Raw genomic sequence first — 5,707 nt, 5'->3', positions numbered from 1 at the left:
TCTCTACTGCTCGATGTGAATGTGTTTATTTTTGGCCGTCAGTCTCAGGTACAATAAGAGACTCTGGAATTTATTATACCTTTGCCAGTCTCTGGTAGGGTATGTGACACTGGGCTACATTCTACATCTTTCAGTCAATGGCAATGGATACGAAAGTAGCTTTAATTCTGTATTTGTCAGTCCCTGGGTTGAATGTGGTATTTGGAATTTGTTGTTCTTGTGTCTGTCTCTAGATTTTATGTGAGTGTGGGGTTCATTCTCGATCTATGTGTCTCTGCCATTGAATGCAACTGTGCGGGTTTTCTGTATTGGTCCTTCACCTGCATCTCAGGCATGATCTAAAGATACATTCAGTAGTTCTGTGCGAGTTGTGTAGTGGTATTTAATTTTTATCTCTGTGAGAACAAATTCGAGTGATACTATATGCATCAATCTCAAACCTGGTCCATTATTTAATTCCTGCAGTTTGAAAAAAACAGAATTCATACTTTAATATTCTAGTCTAACACTTAGTGAAATTTTGGAACTGGTATTTAATGTGTAGCTCACTCTACATTCTGAGGTGCTTAGTAGCAATTCATCCTGCATATTACAATAGGGTAAATGTTGTCTGACGTAGTTAATAATTAGTATTTAATTTGTGGCCAAGATGACATCGTGTATTTAAATCGAATAGTGGCTGTGCTTTTGCCCTGGGATTGATGTATCTCGTCCTCAGGTGTACTGGTTTAATGTAAACAACTTCTCCCAGCAATGCTCTGTTTGACTCTTATATTGAAAGGGCGCCTCTCAATCTTGGTATCTATGTCGGTCTCTATCTGTTTCATTTTGGCCTAAAGACCTGGCAGTATCTCTGCGCTTTGTGAGTGATATTGTACTTACTGTGAGTTGGAACCATCAGGCTGCACATTTCCTTGTTTCGAAGAACCATCTGGTTCCTTCAATTCTTTCCGTGCACACAGAAAACATAACTCCTTTACCTGAAGAATAGGTGAAGTAGAAGATACAAAAGAGATCAATGTATTTTTAAAATAAGTGTTATTATAATGAACAATCAACAAAGCAAAGCTAGCAGCATACCAGTGTCTGACCCCACCACGGTACTGGAGCAATCTGTTTCTGCTTAGCTGCTATTTTGAGCGGTTTTACAACAATTTTATGACGTCCAGAAACATCCCGTCCTGTGCACTGCTCCTTGAATTAGACTATCCGATGGAGGAGTGACTTTGGCAAGGGTCAGATTTGTAATTGCTGCTCCCTTTCAACTAACTGTACACCCGGAAACAAGCAGGTACAGTTTAAAATGTCTCTTTCACACTTCTCACCTGGTGCCTGAAATTGATCTTCTTTGTGTAACTGGAAACATTGTTACTGTGCGGCTATTTTCCCCGCCATTCTCTGTCCAATAACAAGGGGCAGTGGGAGCCGGAACTAAGCCAGGAAGCTTCACTCGGGTTTGGGGAGAGAAAGCAGCAATGATCTTCAATGGCGAGTTCTTCTCACTCTGTCCAGACACTGCTCGAGAATGGCCTCTCCCTTCCCCCCGCTCACTCAATGTTCCGGGAGCAGCTCGTGTTCCAGGGAGCCCATTAAAAACAGCCGCCGCCTCCGCCTCAGCTGCCCGGACACTCAATGCCAATCTCTGAGCATATCTGCGGACGCGGCTCCAAACCGATGCGCTGCTTTAAGCAGATGCTGTTTGTTCACTTCCCTCTGGGGCGGTGATGTCTCCGATCGCTGCTGAATTAAACCCTATTCCGCTCACTGAGTGAATGACGCTCTCGGCCATTGTTGGGGGAGCGGTTGCGCATGCGCTGTTATCCTCATGGTGACGGAACCGGGGACGTGTTTAAACAGCGCATGCGCATCTCTCGGCGACAAGTGAGCCACTAAAATCAATGGGAATTTTCCCCATTTCACTCTCATCACAGAGAGAACAAAATCTCCGAACCTGTGTCGGCGCGGGGGGCAAGGGGCGTTGGGTGCGAGTGGACGTGTGGCGGTGGTACACTGGTGGGTAAAGGCCGCTTTACAACATCAATTTTAACACAGGAGATTCCCCCAAACAGCTTGTAAAATGCTGGAACCGTGTGTGTATGAGGATGGTGATGTTACTGAGGATGATTCCCGTTGTAGAATAGACTGTGTTTAGGTCGGAATATTACTGAGTGTTAATTATAACGAGAGCATATTTCAAAGCTCCGGGTTTGCTGAAACTCCTGACTGTGAAGCCCGGGTCTGTCCGGGTTTGTGTCTCGGTTCCATTGGTAATAAACGGGTTCAAATTGGCGGTTGCAGAAACTGGAGGAGGAGCTGAAAGATCAGGGGCTGTTCTCTCTCTGTCTGTCACTCCGGCTCTCTCCCCCCTCCCGCTCTCTGTTTAATCTTCACTCTGTCTCCTCCCCTCCCTGCTCTCAAACCGCCTTTTTCAGTCAGGTCCGGGCGGGCTCTTCAAAAGAGGAACGTGAAGCAGCTCGTGTCTCATATTCTGCAGTGATCTGAGTGAAGAATCATCATGTCTGGCAGAGGGAAAGGAGGTAAAGGACTGGGGAAAGGCGGAGCAAAGAGGCACCGCAAAGTGCTTCGTGATAATATCCAGGGCATTACCAAACCAGCAATCCGCCGCCTGGCTCGCCGTGGCGGTGTCAAGCGGATCTCGGGTTTGATCTATGAGGAGACTCGCGGGGTGCTGAAGGTTTTCCTGGAGAATGTGATCAGGGATGCGGTCACCTACACTGAACACGCCAAGCGCAAGACGGTCACTGCCATGGATGTGGTGTACGCTCTGAAACGCCAGGGCCGCACTCTCTATGGATTCGGCGGCTGAACAACTCGATCCTTTCTACCAAACACACAACAAAGGCTCTTTTCAGAGCCACCCACCACCTCACAGAGAGAGCAGAGTCCTGGGAACGGGAGCTGGGATGGTCTGTTATCGGGAATGTTAGTGTCTGAAACAGAAAAAAGAGCTCTAACGAAGAGTCAAACCGACTAGAAACGTTAACTCTTTTCTATCCACAGATGCTGTGAGACCTACGGAGGTTTCCAGCATTTTCTGTTTATAATTCAGATTTCCAGCATCCGCAGTATTTTTCTTTCATTTTAGTGCCTGATTTGTTTCGGGGTTCGATGGGTAGTAACTCGATTTAATCGTTGTTTTATTATCCTGGATGGCACATTCTCCACTGACGCTGAAAAGCCTCTCTACTACTTCACATTTTCGAAATGTTTTATTCCCGGTGACACCAGCCGTTCAATGCGTCAGTGGAGTTGAGGTTACACTCAGATCAGCCATGATTTCACTGAATAGGATAAGTCTCGAAGGGCTGAGTGGCCTCCTCCTGCTCCGAAACCCAATGTTCGCACGTATGAAGTTACTGACAGGGTTTGGGAAACTGAACAGTTTCAGCTCAGCCACTCGGCGGCCTGGAATTCCCGCAGTCTGAGCCGGACTCTAGCTCTGATTGGTCACCGTTTTCTTAGTCTAATTCTTAACCAATCGCAGAGTCGGGTAATGAGGTCGAAAATTATGTTTGGTTTCCTTTTCTTCGAATTCGAAAAGCCCGCCAATTCTAGTGTTGGAAAATACAAGATAGCCTTAATGTTCAGGCTACAATTTTTAATCTGTTATATCTGTTATATTGCACTCCCTGTCACAAAATCTTGGCGCTATTTTAAGAACAGTTTGAATTTGTCAATCTCCTTTCAGGAACCGGTACCTGTCAGGCCGGGAACAGCGGGAGAATCGAGCCGGTCCCTTTCCCCGCTCTTTATCATCATGAACAGCCCAGAATGAGGGCAATGGGAAGGAGTCTGAAGACCCCAGCACCGATTCCATTTTATTACCCACTCCAGACCTCTAAGCGAGCGGCGATTTTTAGGGTTGGTTGTGCTGTAGGGAGCAATGGACAGTAATTCAATTTTTGCCAGCGAAATCCAGCACTGACTTTACACAGTTCAAACAACAGACTGGTGTTTCTGTCCAAAAATGAGCAGGTTCACCAGGATGATGCGGGGTTTAAAAATTGTCGAAATAGGTTAAATAAACAGGAATTTCATTCGGGTTAGGAAATAATGATTTGCAGTGAAAATTTTTAATTTTAAATAATTTGGCAACAAAGTCTTCTGATGTCGAGGCGGTAAACGGCTGGAAATAAAGGCGGATATTTTGAAATGAGGGATTAAAATCAACTCGACCAATGGGGACCTGAGTTGCCAGGAATTAGTTCATTGGTTAGATTTTGGATAAAACTGCCTGGGCGGAAGGCTGCAGCCAATTACTGTTCGGGGCGGTTCCTCACAGAGTTTAAAAAGGCGGATTGTAGAGCAGACTGTATTAATAGTTCTTGCATATCAAATTGTGGTGAATCTGTTCAGAAAATGGCCAGGACCAAGCAGACAGCGCGCAAATCGACAGGAGGGAAAGCTCCCCGCAAGCAGCTGGCTACCAAAGCGGCCCGGAAGAGCGCTCCAGCAACGGGCGGAGTGAAGAAGCCTCATCGCTACAGACCCGGCACTGTGGCTCTGAGGGAGATCCGCCGCTACCAGAAATCCACCGAGCTGCTCATCCGCAAACTGCCCTTCCAGCGCCTGGTGCGAGAGATCGCTCAGGACTTCAAGACAGACCTGCGCTTCCAGAGCTCGGCCGTCATGGCCCTGCAGGAGGCCAGCGAGGCTTACCTGGTGGGGCTCTTTGAGGACACCAACTTGTGCGCTATCCACGCCAAGCGAGTCACCATCATGCCCAAAGACATCCAGCTGGCCCGCCGCATCCGCGGGGAACGCGCCTAAAACCCGGCTTCAGCACCAAGTACAACAACGGCTCTTTTAAGAGCCACTAAATCGACAAATGAAAGAGCTGCGATCTCCTGTTGACCACTCCAGCACTTACACATCGCGAAGATACCATTTACCTTGCATCAGTTTATTTTTTCATGTCTACAAACCTCTTGTGGGATTGATAATCACAGTCGATGCAGTTGTAAATTTTAGCGCAGATGGTGTCTTAAATTCAGCAGAAAATTGGGACTGCTGTCACCTTAGTGCTCTAGGATACTTCCAATAAATGGCGGCGCTGATAATGTATTAAATACTGCGAGCAGACATCAATCCCGGGAAAAGGTTGAGTTGCGGGATACAAGTCAGTGCTCATGATGTCAATAAAGGCAACGCCCTGAGCAGCAAGCGTGTATCCCTCCGGTGCACAGATTTATCATAGAATCAAAGAACTTGTACAGCACGGGAGGCCATTCGGCCCTTCGGTGCCTGCACCTGCTCTCCAAATGAGGGTTATGACCTAATGCTTTCCCCCCGCCCCATCTCTGCACTTTGTTTATATTCAAATAAGCAGCTAATACCCTCTTGACTGGCTCTATTGAACCTGCCTCCACTACTTCCAGAGAGTGCATTCCAGTCCCGAACCACGCGGGTGGAAATGTAATTTCTCTATTAATGCGAGTTGGTTGTCCTTGCGGATCATTAGAAACGCTTCAGCATTACTGAAATTCGGCACGTAGCGGTAGTCAATAGTTCACCCTTTCACAGACTATGTGAGTGGCTCTGAAAAGAGCCTTTGGGTTATTAGATTAAAGAACAGCCGCTTCACTTAGTCTTCGAGGCCGCAGAGGCGCTGGTTTTCTTGGGCAGCAGCACGGCCTGGATATTAGGTAGCACCCCGCCCTGAGCGATGGTCACCCCTCCCAGCAGT

Source organism: Cetorhinus maximus, chromosome 31, assembly GCF_964194155.1.
Source record: "Cetorhinus maximus chromosome 31, sCetMax3.hap1.1, whole genome shotgun sequence".
In the NCBI taxonomy this organism is placed as follows: Eukaryota; Metazoa; Chordata; class Chondrichthyes; order Lamniformes; family Cetorhinidae; genus Cetorhinus; species Cetorhinus maximus.
This window is presented reverse-complemented; position numbering follows the sequence as displayed.